The sequence below is a fragment of the Ictidomys tridecemlineatus genome, chromosome 14 (genome assembly GCF_052094955.1).
Source record: "Ictidomys tridecemlineatus isolate mIctTri1 chromosome 14, mIctTri1.hap1, whole genome shotgun sequence".
Taxonomy (NCBI): domain Eukaryota; kingdom Metazoa; phylum Chordata; class Mammalia; order Rodentia; family Sciuridae; genus Ictidomys; species Ictidomys tridecemlineatus.
In genome coordinates, this window is record NC_135490.1 from 42,087,823 (window position 1) to 42,111,763 (window position 23,941).

The window sequence follows — 23,941 nt, forward strand, 5'->3', positions numbered from 1 at the left end:
GTTAGCATGAGAAATGAAGAACACATCTCTGCTCTCATGCTCTCTGGATTAAATCCTGCCTTCTCTGCTCCATATTTTAAATGAACTCCTCAGGCCTCTGATTTTACTTCACCTAAACGATTGAACTTGTGATAACTGTGGTGTTCAAATTGTACATGAGCATGTACCTGCGTGTGCCTGTGTATCTTTTGACCATTCTTAGTAAATCACAGTGGTTGTGTTAGCTTTTTGTTGTTGTTGTTGTTGTTGTTGACAAAGATACTATTAATTTGATTAACTTTCCAAACATGTAGCTGTGTTGCTATTAAGATGTATTTTTAGATAATGATGAAATGCAACAAGGATTGTTGACCGGAGATCCTCACTGAGCATCCCCTGAAGTGGATCATATACCCCAAATACTCTCACCACTAGTGTCCCACTTGAACTTCTTCTCTTGTGAGCATATCCTGCTGAGGACTGGACCCTGCACTGCTGGGTGGGTGTTGGGGTGGTCACTATGACTGCCCACTGGTATTATCACCCTGTATATTTTAGGACCCTAGCAGGTGAGGAGAAGAGGCACCTACTTAGGACACACATTGCTCCTCTTGAGTCCTGAGTTGGGAGACAGGGACCCAAAGTTGTATGAGGATTTTGGTTTTGGCATGGGGTACAGACAACTCATAAGGGACACCAGCCTTAGAACTGTCAAAACTAACACGCATTGCTGATTGGAGAGTAGGTGGGGAGTCTCAGAAGAGACACACCCACAGGGAGTTGGGCAAATATGATTTCAACATTTACCAATGTTTGAGTCTTGGTAGTGCCTACGCAATCCTGAGAGAGATTTGAGGATTTTATACACTTATATAAAACTCCTTTCATCCATATTCAGACATTCCAATTAGGCATTTTGCATTCATAAGTGAGGGAAGGTTCTAGAATTCTTGATAGCTTTTATGATCTCATGGAATTTTAAAATCCTCTGATTTTTGTATGACTTTGACTTGTCTCATAGTGGTTCCAAGTAAAATGCTGTCTTGACAAAATTACACATTAGATCATTTCATGGGCTCTTTAATTTTTTTTTTCTTTAAGATAGGTAGACATTCACTTGCTTTCCTCTTTTTCTTGATAGCCTGGCTGCAGTGTACCATCAATTGCACAAAATCCAGGAAGAACATGCTTAGGTTTTTCTATCATAGGACAGTCATCCATTCCTTCTTACTCTCGCTCTCTTCCCACTCTGACCCTGCTTTGTGTGTAGGAATATGTGCATGAGAGTGGAATGTGATGTATGTACGTAAACCTGGACACATGGATGAATAAGTATCTCACTCTAGCTTCAGTTTTCCATTTAGTTCTCTGTCTCAAACATACACACAAGGCTGTCCTTTTTATAATCCTTCATAATCCCTTTCATGTGTTTTATAGTTTCTCAGACACCTGAATCAGTTTTACAATAGAGGTCTGTACCAGCTTATTTTAGAAGTTCCTCATAATAAAATAATACAATTTGGAGTCATATTTGCAGGAGTCAAGGAGGGTGTTTTGAAAGGGGTGGAAGCATAACACATTGAAACACCAAGGATTGCTGGGTGCAGTGGTGCACGCCTATAATCCCAGCATGTTTGGGAGGCTGAGACAAGAGGATCGTAGGTTCAAAGCCAACCTCAGCAACTTGGTGAGGCACTAAGCAACTTGGTGAGAACTTGTCTCCAAATAAAAAATAAAAAAGGTTAGGATGCTCAGTGTTTTAAGAACCCTCTGGCACAAAAGAAGAAGGAGGAGGAGGAGGAGGAGTAGGGAAAGAAAGAAAGGAAGGAAGGAAGTTAGGAAGAGAGAGAAAGAGAGAGAAAAAAAGAAAAGATAGATCCAAGAACTGTGAGAGTATCTCCACAAAGAGCCCTGACATTTAACCTGATGATACAAGAGTTCCATGTACTTACTAAATAAATGCTAAATGAGAGTGTATTAGTAGTCCTTCCAAAATCCAATCCCATTTCTGATTTCAAAGAACCTGTATGCCCTCAGAAACACAGACACAAATATACACATGCACACTCAAATGCCCTCTGAATCCTGACTTGCTTTTATCAGAATACCACATATTAATCATACAGTGGCTTTATTTCTGCCTGCAATACTTCTAATATAAAGGAAAATAAAGATATCAAAGGCAAATATAATTTAAAATTTCACATGCATAGAGGAGAAAATTGTGCATAGCATAGCATGCTCTGTAAGGGCACAGGGATTGATTAGCAGGCTCACATACACTTTAAAGCAGTGCTTGAGTCATTTGACAAATAACACTACAAAGAGACACTGACTCCAGGGTGCTTCATATAAATTAGGTAGCTGTGCTGACAAGACTTCAAAGTTACATGTGACAAGAGATCTGCATGAGGTTTATTCTAGAATTGTAAATTTGTGACATGAAAGTTTTCTATTTAAGCAATATCCATAGGAATTACAATTAAAATGGATCCCTCATCCCCTCTGTCTTTATACTTTATGAACAATGGCATTGGGTAAATGGACTTTTGTTTCAGGGTGACAGAAGGAAATGAATTTATTTAGACAAACAGTATATCTATACATCTAAGGCAAAATTATTTATGACGAAAATTATTCAAAGACCTGGTACAATTCAACCTATTTGCATTTACCCTACCTCGAAAGAATCTGGGATTTGCCTAATGCATTCAAATACCCCTGCAGGTGGACAGAAGTAAAATTCCCAGCTCCTACCTGAACACCACCACCACCATCACACCCCATAGTCATGATGAATATTCATCTGCTCAATTTTTGAAATTTTGTTACCCTTGACATTACTTGCCCCACTCAGTAATAATTTGCTTGAATTAATTTAAATATATTTATTTGCCCTTAACATGCCCTTGCTACATCACTGAGTATAAAGGAGTTTTGTGCTTTACCTTATATATGTGTATTCTAAAACTTTATTTTCGTTTTTTAGTCCCTACAATGATATTACTTAACACATTTATCTGTTGAGATCTAGTAAACAAACAAACAAACAAACCAAGATATAAGCCTTTGTATACAAAAGACTCTTAAATTTAGTGCTTTCAGGCACAATCAATCAACTGTAATCTGCACTTTCATTTGTATTCCAAGCAGCCTACTAACTTGGCTAACAAAGTGCAACTCCAAGTCACTTGACTTTGAGGTGAAAGACTTTAGCCCTGTAGAATCCTTTCATGTTAAATTAAAATCTACTAGTTGGACTTTGACTTCTGTTTTGCTTAAGAGTGGAAGAGGAAAGTAGCAAAATGTTGGAGGAAAAAGTGGTATCTCTTCTTTCCAGACAGTAGCAATTAAAACTAGCAGCCTGAGAGAATGGAGAAACCCCGCCCTGGATACACACAGTGCCCTAGTGTTTGAAAGCTTTTTTTTTTTTTTTTTTTTTTTTGTCTCTTTCCTAATTGAATGATTAGAGAGAGAGACAAGTTCCAAGGCTTGTTTGACAACAGAAGAAAGGATTTTCTGAAGAGCTGTCTTTTAAATTAAACACCATGATTTTAGGTCAGGATCAATATTTTCTGGTTCATCTTTATTAGTTGGTCTTCTAGTTCCTAGTTCTCATCTGTTACATTAGCTCACTGTGCTGAGGTCAGCTTTGGAATCAACCTTTCTACTCGGTAGAGCTATTGTTCCTCCAAAAGCTAGGAATATGGAAATATGCAGGCAACAGGATGGGCTAGTGTTTGGTTTGTTTTGTTTTGTTTTTGCTTTTTTAATATAATTTTTTAGTTGTAGATGGATACAATATCTTTATTTCTTTATTTTTATGTGGTGCTGAGGATCTAACCCAGTGCCTCACACCTGTGAGGCAAGAGCTCTGCCACTGAGCTGCAGCCCCAGCCCTGTTTTTGTTTTGTTCTGTTATATCAAACTCTAGAACAGTGATGTGCCATCACTGAGTTTTCTCTGGTAAATCATTTCAAGTTGATAGACTGGAGTCAATAACTAAACTTGAGTTTTCTTGTTGCTTCTTAAACTTACTGAAGTTCAACATTTCAGAGACTCTAAACATTAGTACTATCCCAATTTCCCCCAAAATCTTTAGGTAGAAATCAACTTTTGAGTTGGAAATGCATAAACAATGAGCTACTGCACAGAATAACCTGTTGTCACAAAATGAGCTCTTTCCCCAGTGCACCTTACCTACGTTCCTCTCCAGACTTATTTTAATCAGATAAACTCTCATTTAATGTTCCCTATTTTTGTTTTATTAAAGCAAAACTTCTTGAAAATATAATAGAAATGATAAATGTGAAGAAGCTGTGAAAGATGATAGCTTATTTACCAAAAAAAAAGTAAAAAATGTAACTTCTGCGTTTGGTGCTTTTAAACTCATTTGCATTTGATCTTCAAAGTTTTTATTACAGCTACAGATCTTAGATTTACAAAATCTCTTGGAAATAGAATTAATCCTGCTGTGTATAAATGGGTAGTCTGATTTTTTTTATATATCACGATGATGCTCAAAACTATATTACTAGTAGGAATGAGTGTACTAGAGAGTCGTGCAGTTTGTTTGCTTGCTGGCTGTCAGCGAGGTCTAGGATTAGTCCTAGAGTCTGCCTATATTCTTATGCTTTCCAAGTATCCTGCCTCCAGGGACTGTCCATTGAATCCTCAATATTAACAGTTCTTCACTTTCCCTTCTGCTGCATTTGTCTTATTTCCTTTTGTGCCAATAGCTGCAAAAAGCTCTCTCTCTCTCTCTTTTTTTTTTTTTTTTTTAAGAAATGTGATTACCTGGCCAGATCATACTGTCTGGATACCTAGGTAATAAAAACCAAAATCTCCCTCTTGTATGATCTATTGATTAGTAACCTTAATACATCTGCACAGGCTCTTTCTCCTTGTAACATAATATATTCACAGGGTCCAGGATTTAGGGAAGAATATTTTTGAGCTGAGGGGCACGGTTCATTATTTTGCCTACCACTCTGTTCAAATTTCAAATTTTTGAAATACTTTAGGCCTGCTTTTTTTCCTTGCCCCCCCCCCCACTTCTCCTGCTATTAAAATAGTATTATAAGCAGCACCTAACTTGTAGGGTTTGGGCAAAGAAAAAAATAGGTCTATGAAAATAACTTAGGCCAGTCCTGGTACAAATTTGATATTTAATAAAAGCGTTTTCTGAAAAATTATTTTGAAATGCCATTATCATTCTTGTTAGTATTTTATTTTTAAATATACCATTGTAAAGGAAAATAAAAGACACTAGATAATGCATGAAGAAAGGAAACAAGGGAGTTGAAAATACATGAAGTAGAACTTCCATATTTTCATGTTAGGAATACAACATTTTAGATTTTGCTAGATATTTAGAGTTCTTACAAGACTTCATGAGAAAATGTAAAAAAGGATAAAAGAAGGTAGGTATGTAATACTAGTTATATCCTCCAGAGAGTAGCTCAAACAGTATAAATTTCATTTTTTGCTCACATAACATTGGTTGCATATGAACGGGGTCTGCAAATCACCCAGTGATACTAGGTTACTGAGGATTTAGAGATCTACACCCTTGTAGGCCCAGTTAGTTGCTTTTGACATAAAGTTGAGGCTGTCACATACCAGCACTTCTACACTTCAGCATGGAAGTAGTGCAGAAAAGAGGAAGTAGATGAAGATAATTTTATTATAATTTTACAATGTAGAAATAGCATTGATCATTTATCTGTTGCCCAAAAGTTAGTCATGTACTGATGCACAGCTGCAAACTCTTACTAATGCCTATGTTCTTTGTTAACACTTGTGATTGGGGACTTCTTTTAATAAAAGAAGAATGAATTAAATGAGATAATGAACCATTACTGCCATAGGAGGTGATTTAATAACACAGAAATCCTGGTAGAGAACAGCAAAAGGAAAGAAAGCAAAAATACATAGTATGAATAGATCATCCATTAGATTGTGTCAGCCTTGAAATGGTCCTTATATTCTCACTCGTCTCAGTCCACAGCATAATCTTTTACTCTAACATGATGATTACAGAAAATCTCTATGCATTTAAATCGAACATAGCTATTTTAAAAGTTGTTACTATTATTTCATTCAGCAAATCATGAATATGCCTTCACTCCCCATTCATATCTTCACCAAACTGTAACCTCACTCCCTGGATCAGGACTCCTAAAATTTTTAACTTGACTTTTTTTTTTTTTTCTTAACTTTCAACATATACACCCTAGTGTCGATTGGTCAAAGAACTCAATTTTCCATGTCTTTGAAAACTCCGAATGCTTGGATTCAAAGACTAAGTTCCAGATACTAAAATTTAGACCTGAAAATTTTATATTTATGCAACTCAGGTGCCCAAGGCTGGATGAAGAGGCCAAGTAAAAATTAATGGAGGAATTCTGGCTTTGACCCACTAAGGATATCATACCCGAGTCTAAAATTGGGTGATGTGAAATTGGAGATTCAGAGACAAAATTTGAGAACTGGATGGAGACAAATTCAATATGAAGCCAAGTTAGAAACAGACAATCATGTTGCATTTTACTAAGAGTAGAAACCACTCTTCAGTATTGGCATCTTCATTGATGGGTCCAAGGCCTAAAGTCATAGCTGTAGAAGCACCAAAGAGCTCAGGCCAATGGGAATTTCCTTCTGCTCTCTCTCCCCAGCTTCCTTCCCACCCTTTTTATTTTCTCCCCTCCTCCCTTTGTCCATCTGTCCTCCCTCCCTCCCTCCCTCCCTCCCTCCCTCCCTCCCTTCCTTCCTTCCTTCCTTCCTTCCTTCCTTCCTTCCTTCCTTCCTTCCTTCCTTCCTTCACATAAGGCAGGCAACCAAAGATAAAGACAGTCCAGAGGAAGCTGGAACCAGTGGGAGGAATAAGAGAGGACAGTGGCATCTGACAGTCAAAAAGGATGATGTCACTAGAGCTTGGGAAGAAAGCCTGGCAGGGGCTACGCCCAGGAGAGGGGAGCCTCAGAGGGGGCTTATGGTCTGTCACTACCCTAAGACAGGTCACATGTTGGAAATTGAGCCAATAAATAAATCTACTAATGATTAAGTGAGTCATGTTTCTCATCATACAGAAGGGTGATGTAGATATTAAAACAGTGAACAGAGAATTTGGTTTGGGCAGTGAGCCACAGCTTACGGATTCCTGATATAAAAGGAGAAATGTGAAATCGGGAAATGAAAAACAAAGTCATCTTTAAGCAGCTTACTATGAAAGCACAGCAAATAAATCTAGCTCTAACATTTGCTTATGGTTATTTATTTCTTCAGAGCAGAAAAGTATTTATCAGGAAGCTAATAATGCTTAAATTGGATACTTTAGAAATTCGTTCTCGCATGTATTTCTGAATAGTGTGCAAAACAAAACATGTTAATTGCAGACACTTAATAATTATATTTTATTCTTTCCCAACTTGCCCTGACAGGAAATTCTGCATCCAGATAAAGGTCAATTGAGGTGCAGATGTATATTTTTATTTGTTCTTTTAGATATACATGAAGGTAGAGTGTATTTTGAGATATTGTACATAAATGGAGTATAACTTATTCTAATTAGGACCCCATTCGTGTGGTTATACATGATGTGGAGTTAAACTGGTGGTATATTCATATATGAACATAGAAAAGTTAGGTCTAATTCATTCTGTTGTCTTTCCTCTTTCTATCCCAGCTCCCTTCCTTTCATTCCCCTTTGTCTAATCCAATGAACTTCTAATCCCCCATCCTTATTGTGTGTTAACATCCACATATCACAGAGAATATTTGGCCTTTGATTTTTGGGGATTGGCTTATTTCACTTAGCATGATAGTCTCCTGTTCCATCCATTTACCAGCAAATGCCATATTTTCTTCGTTATTTATTGATAAGTAATATTCCATTATATATACCACATTTTCATTATCCAATCGTCTGTTGAGGGGCACCTAGATTGATTCCATAGCTTTGCTATTGTGGAATGAGCTGCTGTACACATTGATGTGGCTGCATCACTGTAGTATGCTGATTTTATGTCCTTTGGGTATATACCAAGGACTGGTATAACTGAGTCAAATGGTGGTTTCATTGCAATTTTCTTGAGGCATCTCCATACAACTTTCCAGAGTGCATGTGCCAATTTTCAGTCCCACTAGCATCATATGAGTGTATCTTTTTTCCACATTGTCACCAACATTTACTATTATGTGTTTTCTTGATAATTGCCATTTTGACTAAAGTGAGATGGAATCTCAGTGTAGTTTTAATTTTCATCTCTCTAATTTAAATTGCAGATATAGTGAGATACATTGTGTTATGCCTGTGTGGTTCTGGGAACTTTCATTTGTACTTGTTACTGTGAACTATTATAGCACAGAAAGACACAGAGTAATATATCCATGGATCTTTGAGGTATCTTAGCCATCATCATAAAGTCAAATTGTAATATGAATATGTTCTTTCAGAATATGCTTGTAATGAAGGATAAAAATCATTTGAAATATAGTAAACAGGAAACCAGTTTATAAAATAATATTCTAATAATAAAATAATAAATTCTAAGCACAAATGTAGTTTCCATTGCACTTAGTAAAAAGGAAGCATTCTACTTGACAATGCAGTATACATAAATGTATAGGCAAATTACATTTGTATCAGTTTTCCCTGCTTGCACAGCAAAAAAAATTATGGTAACACTTTGAATGTTTAAAAACATCATAATGTATTAGATCACATTACACTCTGATAGATGAGTGTATATAAACATATAAACTAAAGCAAAATTGTGATATGCAGAGCATATGCTGTGGCATAATACCTACACACATTCATTAGCCAGTCAATGAGCATTAGAAAGGAGTAATTTGGTTACACAATCTTATAACTCAATGTAATGTTGTGATAATTTTTAAATGCACGTTGAGTTTTATGTTAGTCAGTTGATGGAGTAGGCAGCTTCAGGCTCTCTGATAGAAACATCACACAAAAGTAGAAATTGTCAGAACCAACTTGTCAAGACTCTGAAAAAGAGTCAAAGGTTTACAACATCCATATAAACACTGAATTGAGTAAAAGGCAACTTCAAAATGGTAAGGAAGCTTGGTGCTTTCCCTGCCCCACCCCAGCTCTTTCTAGATTCTGGTTGTCTTAAAGCATCCATGGACAAATGCTGCATCTGGAAAGCAAAATTGCTGAAATGAAAAAAATAAATCATTAGAGAAGTTTAATAACCAATTTAAGGAGGTAAAAGAAATAATCAACAATCTTGAAAAAAATGGAAGTATTGATTCAGGGGAGCAGAAAAATATAAAAAATGAAAACGTGTGAATAGAGCCTAACGGATGTATGGGACACCACCAAGGAACCCATGTGTGCAATGTGAGAATCCGCGAAAAGAGAGGAAGAAACACTATTTGAAGAAATAATGACCTAAAACTTTCCAAACCTGGTGAAAGACATACATATACATATCAAAGAAACTTAACAACCTTTATATAATGAATCTAAAGCAAAATGAGATACTTTATAATCAAACTGATGAAGATTAAAACAAAAGGAATATCCGAAGCAGCAAGACAGGAGGGACTTGTCACATATGAGGATGCGCCTCAGTAAGAATATTAGAATTGATGGATGCCACAATGCAATGGGGATGACATATCTACATTACCAAAGAAAGGCAATACTGTCTATCAAGATTTCTATACTCCGCAAAACTGTGATTTATAAATGAAGGAAAAATTAAGACATTGCCAGATTTAAGAAGCTGAGGGAGAGTTTTATCCCTAGGTCTCCCCATAAGAACTGCTGAAAGGAGTCCTTCAAGCTGAAAAAAGTGACTATAGACACTGACACAAATCCTTGTAAATCAATAAAGATCTTGGAAGAAGGCATATACATGAGCAAAACAAAAGTGTTATTTTATTATGGTTTCTAATTCCATATACAGGTGGGATTTAAAAGAGAAGTGCATTGAATAATTATAATATTGTTATTAGAAACAAAAAATATATGAAAATATAATTTGAGTTAATAACACCAAAAATTGAGGGGAAAGAGGAAGGTGGTACTACACAAGAGCAGAAATTTGTATGTGCCTGAAGTTAAATTCACATTAATTCCAAGTTATATATTAAGGATGATTAATGCCTTCTTTAAGGTAACGGTGAAGAAAAACACTTGTAGAATATATACAAAAAGAAATGAGAAAGCAATCAAAGTGTGTCACTCTAAAACATCAATTAAACCTAAAGAAATATGTAATGGGGAAAAGAAGGGGAAAGAAACTCTAAGACACATGGGAAGCAAAATAAAAACAGGCAAAAGAATGTTTTCCTTACCAGCAATGACTTAGAGCATATATAGTCTTCAAGGAAACGGCAGCACTGGCAGAATATATTTTGGAAAAAAAATCCAACTTGACTTTACAACATCATCCAAACATGACTCTGCAAGACATAAACTTTATATCCAAAGACACAATGGATTGAAAGTGAAATGTTGGAAAAGATATTTCATTTAAATACTAACCAAGAGAGAGTTGGAGAGGAAACTCTAATATCAGTCTCTTAATGGAAAAGTAATATAAGAGATTAAAAAAGACTAAATATAAATGGAGAGATTCAAAATGTCATGCCTCTGAATTACAACTTCACTGCCCTTTTGAAGAGCAATCATGGACAATTCAGTTAATTGGTTTTTCATCAGTAACTGTTGAGGCAATAAGTGAAAACACATCACTTACTTTTCATGGATTTAAGGTAAGCCAAACCATGGAAAGCATCATGTCTGAATCACAGTCCAAAAGTGATCAATCAGTGGTCAATAAATGTTGAAAATTATTATTATTAGAACCAAAAAAATAGACATTATTTAATATTATGTATTAATGAAATGACTTTCTTACTTTTATAATATTTCCTATTAAGGTGATTTAAATTTAATTGTTTATTATTTTTTTCCTTTCCCTTTCTAATATAGACATAATTTTATAAAATTGCTAAATACTTCATGTAACACTGAACTATATTCAGGCCAATGTAATAAAAACAATTTATTAGATATTCCAGAGGTATTTAAGTGAAAAATAATGTAACAGTATAAGAAGGGAAAGTAAAAAGAAAAATAATTGTAGGAAATATATTGCATACTACATTCTAAGACAAGATAAAGCATTATGGCAATAATAAATCAAAATGATGAGATTAATAGCATTGGTATAGCCTTTGCCACTGACAAAGTACAGTCATTTGCACTAATTCACTTACTCCACAATATTTAGGGGAATGTGTGTTATTATCTTCATTTGGCAAATTGTGTATCAGGTTAAGCAATTTGCAGGAAATATACACAGGTTAGGAATTAGACCTGGGTCTCCTCACTTATGACTCCGTCTCATTTCCACTTCATTTTATCTGTGTCCATTTATGTATTTTTATATAACACATTCAGATCCTGAAAAAGAATTTCTATAGGAAGGAGAGCTTCTAGGACATGATTTATTTAGTAGCTAGGTTATTATTTCAATCAGATTTATTTAGTAGGCTTGAAAAAGTTAGAGGAGGAAAGGAATGAGCATACTTAGAAACTAGATATCTGACTTTTCAACTAAATCAGAGAGACCTCCTAGAATAAGTGCTGTATCTTGAAGTAGCTGTGTAAATTTTAACTTTAGGACATGCCTATCAATGTCAATGAGAGACATTAATATGCCTGATAGATTTTGTAAACACTTTGTAAAAACAGTAATATCTCTGTCTAAAATTTAAAAAGTCTTTTGCAATGAGAAATAACAAATTTTAGTTTTTTGGTTTTTTTTTTTTTTTTACAGAGAGAGAGAGAGAGAGAGAGAGAGAGAGAGAGAGAGAGAAAGAGAGAGAATCTTTTTGTAAGATGGACACAACACAATGCCTTTATTTTTATGTGGTGCTAAGAATTGAACCTGGGTCCCATCCATGCTAAGCGAGTGCTCTACTGCTGAGCCACAATTCCAGCCCACAAATTTTAGTTGTATATCAACTGTATATTCATTAATCAGACTGACCATTGTCTTTAAAAATAACTTGCTGGAGTATGCCAAAATATATCTCACTCCTAATTTCACCTGCAGGGTTTTGCACAGTGTGCTTTGTGTAAGTTGGATAGAATTTCCATGTTCACATTCATAGAAATAATAACCAGAGTAATCTTTCACTTCACTATAGAGGAAGGAAGGGAGAAAGAGAGAGAGAGAGAAAAAGAAAGATAAAAGATTGCAAACTTGAATGAGTTGTCTACATTTTGCAATTACTAACTACTTATACTAATTCCCTGTTGCTGCTGTTATAATTGCCAACATTTGAATGAATTAAGAAAGATAAATTTATTAACTCCAGTGCTAGAGGTTAGTTAGAAGTTTGAAGTCATTGTTCACTGCACTAAAATCACAGTCTCTGCCATTCTCCTTTTTGAAATAATTCATTTCATTGTTTTTCCAGCTTCTAGACATTTTCTCTTCGTATTTCTTGGCTCTCATGTCTTCCTACATCTTCGAAGCCAGCAATACGAGGCCAATACCTTATGCTAACACATCTCCAATTCCTCCACATCTGCCTCTCTCATTTATCTTTAATGATCCTTGCAATTATTGGTGGCCATCTTGTATAATCCAGGGGAATCCCATTTTGAGATGCTATCTTTAGCCATCTTAAATCTATTTGACATTTGGATTCCCTTTAGCCTGTGAGGGAACAGATGTACAGATTTCAGAGATTTTACATAGATCTTTGAGGTGAGAGAAAGCATTATTCTCCCTGCCATGTTAATTGTAATATATCTATTTCATCAAATATTTTTTTATTCTCTAAATTGGGAGCTATGGGAAGATGTAAGGATGGGAATAATTAATACCAGCTTCATACTTCCTTGAATTCAGGATTGATAATTTTGAATAAATGAACTTAAGTTCTGGGTCTGTTGCTCAGTGGTAGAATGCTTGCCTAACATGTGTTTAGATTCAATTCCCAGTACCATAAAAAATTAAATAGAAATGAAATAAGAGTGGGAATATTTGTGTTCTAAGTCTTACCTAGTTTGTGTTTTTTTTCTAGCCTGTGTCATTTAAGACTGTATGCCTTTGGGTATGTTGTTCACCCTCTCTGTGCCTCCATTTTCTCAGTTGCAAAATGGAGATATTATGATTATTTTATTTTAGAGTTTACTGTAAGAATTATAGAACTTGACTTACATTTTTTTCAGAGTTTATCACAATGAAGTACTAAGTAGTCAGTAAACATTAGCCATGATCATAAGTGTAATTATCCTTCGTAATTTGTGTTTTAAGACAAGTTGATTAGAATGAATTTTCAATGGCTATTCTATTTTATTTATCACTACTTTACTATCTAACAGGTGAAACACATATCATGAAATCTTAGCTTTAAAATTTCTATTAAATATTCATCATTCCATTTTTCCAACTAAGTTTATGTCTGCTCTCAGATGTTTGTAATATGCTCATTCTCCCTTTAAGCATTTGGTGACAGAAATCTCGTAATCTCTCAAGACTCTCTGATCTACCCTTAGATGACATTTATTTACAAAGTCATTTATCTTTAAATGAAATAACAACATATATTTAAGGTGACATTATATTGGGTAATTGTTACCTCTTAAGAATCAAACATTTTGTTGATGTAGCTGAGTCATTTGTTAGGAAAAGGTCTGTAAAACTTTTCTCTGTATCAAAGTAAGTCTTTAAGTGAGGCAATGTTTTCTAATTTTTTCTGTATATTAAACAATTAGTTTGAGTTTTTCACAGAGAAAGGAAGAAGAGAAAGTTCCAAAAAATACAAGGAAAGAAGCGAAGCTGACTTGAAAATATGGCTGCTAACTGGAATTAGAAGGGAATTAATGGGGTAGAGGAAGGAACTAAAAGGGAGGAGGAACTGTAGAATAAAATTCACCAAATTATGCTCTGGACATATATGAATATGCCATAGTGAATTTCACCTTTATATATATATATATACATACTTACATACATACATACATATACACACACACACACACACACACACACACACACACACACACATACACAGACACACACAATAAAATGTCAAAAACAACAGATAAATAGAAGAAAAGCCAGTGGATTAGATGAAGATGAACAGGTATAGGAAGGAGGGTAGGGAAAAAGTGATTGAAAAGGAGCAAATTATAGTCTGTGCATGCATGATTATACCAGAATGAGCCCCATTAATATATATATATATATATATATATATAAAACTAAAATGGCCAAAAAAAAAATTTAAAAGAACATAGATATTACAAATATCTTTATGGAGAGTTAATAGTCATTGTTAAGTCATGCTATTGGGCAGTGTATTTTAAATGGCTAAATTTACTCTATTTTATTGAATCACAATACTTTTTAAAATATTTCCCTATCATTGAACATTTTGATTTTTTTCCTTTATAGAGTTATCATCAAATTCCTTGTAGCTAAATTTGTATGACCATATATAAGTATCTCTTTAGAATAAATTCCTTGAAATTGAATTATTTGTCCAAAGGAGAGAGACCTTAATAAGTTTCTATCATTTTGTGGCATAATCAACACTGCATGAAAATTTTCATGTCCCTGAATCATCATAGGTTCCCATATTTTCAACTGATCAGACATACCAATAATGCAAAGTATTTGGGAAACATACGTTGTAGCATGATACATGTATATATGGATACTATGTAAATTTATGAATATTATATAATATTTTTAAAAATCTTACACAGTTCTATGAGGAAATGAGAACAATGCTTTTTAAGTTTTTAGTATAGAACATGAAGATTTCAAACTAAGTAATCGACTTGGTAGGGAAGCAGGTACCAAATTGACCTGGATTTCAAGTTTTTTAGTCTTCATGTGTCTTCTCCAGTGAAACTCTGTTGGAAGGATGGTATATTTTGTGTCATTTTGTGTAGTGAACTGAAAAAATAAGCATTGTTACACAATAATACAACTGAATAGAAAACTTACCTAACTGGGTCTGATGTTTATTTTCTCATTTCTTGTATGATTTTAGTCGCTTGAATTGACAACAAAAATCCTTATAATTTGAAACAAGCATGGAAACTTGGTAAGACACACCATGCTATTTTAAAACACTTACCTAAGATAAATAGTTGACTACTTTAAAGAGGGAGTTGTTTATTTTCATTAGTATTTCAGTGAGGATTCTGTTTTGATAAATTCTGCCATTTTCCAAACACCTACATAATGGCATCCATTTGCTATGATCCTAAAATGGAGAATAGTAGTGAATAGTGTTTTATCTCAGACAAGACAAAATGACATGATCACTTTTCTAATATTTCATATAAAGATTTATATAAAGTTACATCTTCTTTGTGCTTCATCTATAATATCATTTTTTATATGTATCCAATACTCAGTTTCTTTCTGAAAGTTGCCTAATCATGTTTTTGTCTTTTTCTTTTCCAATAAGCTGTTTTTTTGCTTTTTAATTGCTTTATAGGAGTCATTTATATTTTCTACATGTTAATTGTATTATATGCTTAGGCTCTATTATTTTTATTTTACCTTTAAATATAGTGTCTTTTGCTATTAAGAAAAAAATTTGTGTTAATATTGTCAAATTCATAAGTTTCATTCTGAATGCTTTTTATATATTTTTTCTTAAGAAATTATACTTACTCTCTGATAAGAAATAAGAAATTTATATTGAAGGTTTTGCAAGACCAGAGAGAGTCTCTGTTGGTACCACAGTGCAGTTTTAACTCACTTTTTTTTTCCTCATTACTAATGAGTTAAGCACCCCCACCTCACCACCTGAGATGGATATTGGTTATTTAAACTCTGTGGGTTATCTCTTGTAACTATTAGCTAGTTTATGCTGGTTTATCTTTTTATTGTTTTTAAGCATTCTTTGTACATTTGGTAAGAAGTCTATGTCAACTATTGAATATATCTTCTGCAAGGTCAAAGATTGCTTTCTTTTTCTGTACATTCTTTTGGACTTTTTGTGTAGAAAACCATGAACATTGAAGCATAAGGGTTTTTGAGCAATAATTTTTCATTTCCTTGGATTCAATTATAATTTTTCTTAATGAGAAAATCTTCTCAAACCTGAAGTCAAAAGATGTTATCTCACATTGTCTTCTACACATTTTATTAGTTTACCCTTCACATTTTTAATCCAGTTGATATTCATTTTTTGCATATGACATTAAATACAATTTTATGTTCCTCGTAGATATAACTAATTATCCTATCTCATTTAGTGAATAGTTTCTTTTGTAACTTGTGTTCAATAGTTACTTTGCCATAAATTAAGTTTTTATATGGATGCAATTTTTTTGGTGTGTTTCTGGGCTGTCTTGTAAGCTGTTGTCTATTCCTCTAGCTCTACTGAAGCCTCACGGAGTTACTGTTAGAACTTTACAGGAAGTGTTGTTATCTGGTCAGGAGAATATGTCTACCTGCATATTTGTGCAGGGGATATACAGTTTGCTGTATAATTCTTAATATTCATACATATATTTACATATATACATTCCTGTGTGTATGTGTGCATGTACACATGTGTATATTTAGAATCAGCTTGTCCAATGCCATCAAATAGTGTTGATTAACTCATTGGGACTATAGTAAAATATTGGGGGAAATTATTAATCTTATGTTAAGGTCTTCCAAGGTATGACCATATTATAATCCACAAATATTTAAAATTTATTTGTTTTGATTATATTTAATAATTCACCTATCAAGAGCTTATACAACGTTTCTTAAATTCTTCTTAATTCAGAGTAAGTCAAAGTAACTCTCTAATTAATCTTATTAAATTTTCTGTACATTCTTTTGGACTTTCTGTGTAGAAAACCATGAACATTGAAGCGTAAGGGTTTTGTTTCTTTTTTGGCCCCAAACAATATGCTTTTCAGAGATTGTGTTTGCCCCTCTGTTTTAGTCAGCTTTTTGTTGCTGTTCCCAAAAGACCTGAAAACAGTGATTAAAGGAGGAAAAGTTTCTTTTGGATCATGGTTTCAGAGATCTCAGTCCATACACAGCCAACCCTCTTGCTCTGGGCTAAGGAGCTCTAACACCTCATGGTGGAAGGGTGTGGCAGAGGAAGGCGGCTCAGGACAGAGCAACACAGAAGTAGAGAGAGGTCTGCTCACTAGGAACAAAATATAAACCCTAAAGGCACACCTGGAGTAATGTCCTTCAGCCACTCCCCACCTGTCCCCACCTGTGCACAGTAAGTGTTTTCAAAGCTTCTGAAGAATTTATTTAAACGTGGTAAAAAGATAATTCACCTAGAAATCTGGTGTTAATCTTCTGAATTTTAGCAAGAACTAATCAGTTATGAAATATTTTACAGTAAAACTGAGCATCTTTGATCCTGACTCAATCAAGATTAGGACTAAGGAGATAGCTCTGTGGTAGAGATAGCTCTGTGGTGCAAACACAAAACAAAGAAAACAAAATGAAACAACAACAAAAATGAATAATGGACAATAGTCTCAGTTGGTAGCTCAACTTTTATCAAGTTATTAATTCATGTATTTATATTTTAATTTGCAGGAGCATTTAAAATGAAGTGGTAAGTCATTGATACTTTAATAAGTCTACAAGCATAGAATCTTTTGATTGTGTTTGCTGAAGATGGACTACCCATGGCACAAAATTCCACTCAGAATTCTCTGAACACCCGAATTCTCTTCATGTCAAAGGACAAGTGACATCCCAATAATTATTATAGACCTTGGAATTGCTCATTATTTCCCAAAAATATGTATATGAAAAGAAAATGAAGAAAGCTTAGGTTGACTATTCTAGTTTTTAATTTTTAGAATAGAAGAAGTGGTATTACTTATATAGTTTTTTCCTAAGATGTTGGTTCTACTAAAATATTAGGGTTAACCTTCAATGTGAAAATAACTTATTTTTCTTGTTTTCTTTATGTGTGATTTTTTGATTTTTTTTTTAGCTATAAATGTACAAATACTTTTGCTTTGTTTATTTATTTTTACATGGTGCTGAGGATCAAACCCAAGGCCCTGCATGTGCTAGGCAAGCACTCTACCACTGAGCCACAACCTCAGCCCTTTATGTATGATTTTAAATTTTATTAATTATTTAGTTTATGAAAGCATGAATATAATTAACAAGTGGAGACCCTTTTACCTTCAAATGGGAAGAGAAATAAATCCTTTTAAAACACGAGCTACTCGAGACCAACATAACCAAGAAAGAATTCTATCTCATTTTCAATCTTGATATAGTTTATTCTAAATGTATTTATTTGTGACACATAATTTATTTTTGATATATATTTCACCTTGAAGAAATGTGTTTTACACCTAATTTCCAATTACTTTTCCATTATCACTTTTTCTTTATTAAAATTTAAAACTTATTTTTAATTGCTGAGTGATAATTATGTATGCGTATTATAATATGGTGGTTTGATCTATATATGCATTGTAGAAATATTCAGTCAGTTATTTGACTTATATCCATCTATATCCATCAATTCATCAACTTAGTTTTTGTGGTGAAAAAATCTATTTGAAAATGTTCATATGCAATATATTTTTATTAACAATGGTCACCATGTAGTATAATAGATCATTAAAATTATGTCTCCAGTCAAATTAAAACTTTGTGCCCTTTTATTCCCTTTCTTTTCCCATTCCTCCCTTGACTCAAGTCTCTGGTAACAATCTTCTACTCTATTTCTACAAGACTAAATTTTTTAGATTCCACATATTAATGACATCATATGGTATTTGGCTTTCTGTGAGTTGCTTATTTCACTTAACATAATGTTAAGTGAAAATTTTGTGCCATCAGTAGTCCATCTTCGGCAAACACAATCAAAAGTGCCATCTACTTTGTGACAAATCATAGAATTTTCTGATTTTAAAAGGCTGTATAGTATTCTATCTCTTTTTAACTTTATTTTTTATAGATAAAAGATTTATTTTGATTCATAGTTTGGAGGTTCCAGTCCATGATCAAATTGGTCGCATTGGAAACACTGATCCCCTTTGGAAACTTTTAGAAGTATATAAGAGGACATGATTTAGTATCCAAGATAAATGCCTGAGACTTTTTTTTTTAAATATGAAAAGTAAAAATAGACTTTTAAATGACTTCTTTATAGAATCCTTGGCAATTATGCTCCAGTCTCAAACAAACAGTATGATGATTTTTGTTTTTAAAGAACCATCTAAAACTATGTTCTTGTTGTACTAGAGCAATTAATATTGACTCTACTTATAATAATAACCATTTCAATAAATTAAAATTGATACTTGAGGTTAATGACCAAAATTCTGTTAAGGTTAAACAAATAAATATACTTGGAAACAGAAACTTAGTATGTTCTGCATATAAAGTTAAAATATAAAATATTTCCATGCTTTTATTATTGCTTTCATTCCTGTTCTTTTTCACTTACTGATACTTTCTTCTGCATGATAATTTATGGACAGTTTTAAGGATACAAATTTGATTGAGATAAAGTCTTTTACTTTCAAGAATCCTAAGTTTCTGGAAAGAGTTTAAAGAAACTTGTAATGCAATATTACAAATCCTATACTGGCCATTTTCTTAGGAACCTGGGGAAGTTGGGAAGAAAGAGTTAGAGCTCAAAGATGTAGAAAATGTTTCACAGAAAAAAAATATAAATAATCTAGAATCAGTCCCTGAAGGATGAACAGAGATTATGTGTTTATTAATTTGCCCACCTCTTCAAGCAGATGTGAGCTCTTCTCTGTTCTATTCTGAAATTTGGTTTGGCTTATTTAGACAATTGCTTTCCCAGAGCATTTAAAATGAGACACAGTCAACTTCAAGTTTTGGAAAATTGTTTGGCAGTAGTACGTTATTTTTTGGCAGATAATATAAGTGATATCAAAACTGTGAAATTAAGTGCACTAATAAACTGAACAAGAAAAGTCATCTCAGAATGCTTCCTCAGTTTCTGACGTGGGTATTGGGACATGCATGTGCCATAAATCAAACTATAGTAAAAATCAGAATAACTAAAGCTTTGAAGAAGAACCTTGAAATATCAATCTTTATCAATACTTATTAATTAGTTAACACTAACAAGACACTGTGCCATGTCAAAAATATAGTAGCATATAAACAATGTCTTTTGTTTTTTTTTTTTAATTTAGCCTAGGAGGAGAAACATACATACTTAAAAATACAACTTTTCAGAAGAGATATAATTGATTCCAAATGAATTTTATCAAGAGTAAATCCTTCATTTAGAGAATGAAGAACTCTCATTTGCCTTAAGAGTTGGGAAATTTAGTAAAAATATTTCATAGATGAGTATAAGAAAATAGGTCAAAACAGGTAGATAGGGTCAGATTACTGAGGTTTTGAAAGCTGGACAAAATCAGTGTCTAAGAACATAAGTACAGCTTGCTTCATTTTTTATGAATTTTGTTTTGTTTTGTTTTGTTTTATTACTTTGTACTAGTGATTGAACTCAGGGGCACTCAACCACTGAGCCACATCCCCAGCCCTATTTTGTATTTTATTTGGAGACAGGATCTCACTGAGTTGCCAAGCTCCTCACCATTACTGAGGCTTGATTTGAACTCACCATCCTCCTGTCTCAGCCTCCAGAACCACTGCAATTACAGGCATGCACCATGGAGTTCAGTGCTTGCTTTTTTTTTTTTTTTTTTTTTTAGTGCTTTGTTAAGATTAGAGACCAGAAATTGTGATGCCTCTTCCATTGACATTCTTGCTCAGAATTGCTTCATCTATTCTGGGTCTTTTATTCTTACAAAAGAATTTCAGAACTACTATTTCAAGTTCTGTGAAGAAGATCACTGGTATTTTGGTAGATATTGCATTGAATCTGTATACTGCTTTTGGTAGTGAGACAGTTTGGACAATATTAATTCTGCCAATCCAAGAACATGGGAGGTTTTCCACATTCTAATATCTTCTTCAAATTCTTTCTTCTATGTTCTGTAGTTTCTTTGCAAGGATCTTTTATCTCCTGGGTTAGACTAATTCCCAAAAATTATGTTTATTTATTTTCTGAGCCAGTGGGAATGGGATAGTTCTGATTTCTTTCTCAGAAGAATCACTGCTAGAATACAGGAAAGCTATTGATTTATGAACATTGATCACATATACCTCTACTTTGCTGAATTTGCGTATTATTTCTAGAAGTCTTCTGATGGAGTTCTTCTGGGTCTTCTAGATATTTGATCATGCTATCAGAAAACAGAGATAATTGATTCTTCATTTCCTATTTGTATCTCTTTAATTTCCTTCTCTTGCCTGATTGCTCTGGCTAGAATTTCAAAAACTATATTGTATAGAAGTGCTGAGAGTGAAATTCCTGTTTTATTTTTGATTGCAGCAGAAATGTTTCTCTGTTTATTATGATTGTGGGAAGCTATGACTTATTATGTTTATGATGATTGAGGGTTATTTACTCAGTACCGATCCATGGTGCATACCTATAATCCCAGTGGCTCTGGAGGCTGAGACAGGAGGATGGAGAGTTCAAAGCCAGTGTCAGCAATGGTGAGGCACAACTAAGTTAGATCCTGTCTCTAAATAAATACAAAAAGGCTGGGGATGTGGTTCAGTGGTTGAGTGCTTATGTACTTAGGTCTCCCCTTGGGAAGGATCCTAACTGTCCAAGGCCTGAGATCTCTATCCCTGCTCTACTCATGGGACAGCTCTCATAGCTCCAGAGTTGGGCATAACTGATTGGGAACTGGACAGCCCACCTCTTACTTATTTGGCAAAGAACATTCCATGAAAAACCTTTGATGTTCTTCCATATAAATAAAGCAAGTGTGGGCTCCCTCTCTCTCTCTCTTTTTCTGGTGTGGAAGCTTGATCCCTAAGATTGGAGAGTGGTCCATCCCCCTCCCCATTCTAAAATTACTTCCTGTGTCTTGTGGTTTCTTCCATGTTTTCTCTTTATTAGCTTTTATTCTGCAGCCAGAACATTTCATGCAGAGGAACCTAAATTCCATTGCCTGCTTGGCACACGTGTGGGATATGATGTTGGTTTTGAATTTGTCATATATAGCCTTTACGATGATTATGTAATTTCCTTTCATTTGTAGGTTCTCCAGCATTGTTAACATAAATGGGTGCTGGATTTTCTCCAAAGCTTTTTGTGAATCTTTCGAGATAATCATCTGATTGTTTTTCCTTATTCTGTTTAGGTAATGAATTATATATTTTATATATGTTGAACCAGCCTTGTATCCCTGGCATGAAACACAATTGACCATAATGTATCATCTTCTCGATATGTTTTTGAAGCAGTTTGCTAATATTTCATTAAGGATTTTTGTATCTATGTTCATCAGGGCTATTGGTCTGCAGCTTGCTTTCCTTCATGTGTCTTTGACTGGTTTTGGTATCAGGGTTACATTGGCTTCAATAAATGTGTTTGGGAGGGTTTCCTGTCTTTTAATTTTGTGGAATACTTTGAAAAAAGGCTCGTGTTTGTTCTTCCTTAAACATCTGATATAACTCAAAAGAGAGTTCTTCTGTTATTTGACTTTTCTTTGTTATATTTCTTTGGTTTAAAAATGGTCTGTTTACATTTTCTGTATCCTCATAGTTCAATTTGAGCAGGTTACATGTGTCTGGAAATTTGTCAATGTCTTCTAGATTTTCTAGTTTATTGGATTATGAATTTTCAGAATAGTTTCTAATGATTCTCCAGATTTCAGAAGTGTCTGTGGTTATTTCCCTTTTCTCATCTCTAATTGTGTTTACTTGGGTCTTTTCTCTCTCTTTTCATTAGTTTGGCAAAGTGTTTATCAATTTTATTTACCTTTTTGAAGAATAAATTTTTTGTTGCATTGATCCTTTGTATTTTTTATTCTCAATTTCATTAATTTTGGCTCTGATTTTAATTATTTTCTGTCTTCTACTGATTTATAATTAGTTTATTCTTCCTTTTGTAATGCCTTTAGATGGAGCATAAGCTTACTTACTTATTTAGGTTCTATTTTTCTATGTAGGCGTGCAAAACTACAAATTTTTCTCTTAAAACTGCTTTCATATGGTCCCAGAAATTTTGATATGTTGTATCTCTGTTCCCACTTTTTTCTAAAAGTTTCCTGATTTCTTCTCACATTTCTTCTACCATCCATTATTCATTTAAAAGAGAATTGTTCAGTCTCCATGTGTTTATGTGGTTTCTAATATTTTTCTTGCTGTTGATTTCTTGTTTCATTCCATTATGATCTGACAAAATGCATGGAATTATATCTCTCTTTATTTTGTATTTTCTAAAAATTATATTGTGACTTTGAATATGCTCTATTTTGGAAAAATTTCCATAAGCTGCTGAGATGAGAGTAAATTCAGCTGTTTGGGAGATAAAAAAATTTTGTAGTAGTTTGTTACATCCATTTGATTCATAGAGTTATTTAAATCAGAGGTATATTTTTTAATTTATATTTATATGGATTGTCTATTGGTGATAAGGGTGTGTTGAAACCACCTAGTATCATTTTATTGGAGTCTAAGATTTAATGTCAAGAAGTATTTTTCAATGTAATTAGATACACTGACATTTGGGGAATATATATTTCTATCATTATATCTTCTTGTTGGATTGTTCTGTTTAGCAGTATGCAGTAGCCTTTGTATATTCTGATAAAATTTTGCTTGAAACATGCTTTGTCAAACATGAGAATAGCTACTCTTAATTTTTTTTGATTCTATTTACACTGAGTATTTTTTTCTAAACTTTTACTTTCAGTCTTTGGGTGTCTCTGCCTATGAGATGTGGTTGCAAACAGCACATATGAATTGTGTTTTTAAAATACATTATTCCAAAGAAATCAGATCCTAGGCTAGGCTGGCATGGTGAAGATTGGGGGCTATTTTTTCTTTTCTAGTGCCTAAGTCTTTGATCCACTTTGAGTTGACTTTTGTGCATGGTG

General features: G+C 33.7%; 1 protein-coding gene across 1 annotated transcript in view; it reads left to right on the forward strand.

The window, feature by feature from the left end:
* Positions 1–23,941, forward strand: part of Sgcz (sarcoglycan zeta) — a 1,049,168-nt gene that overhangs the window by 993,680 nt on the left and 31,547 nt on the right. The window lies entirely within an intron of this gene.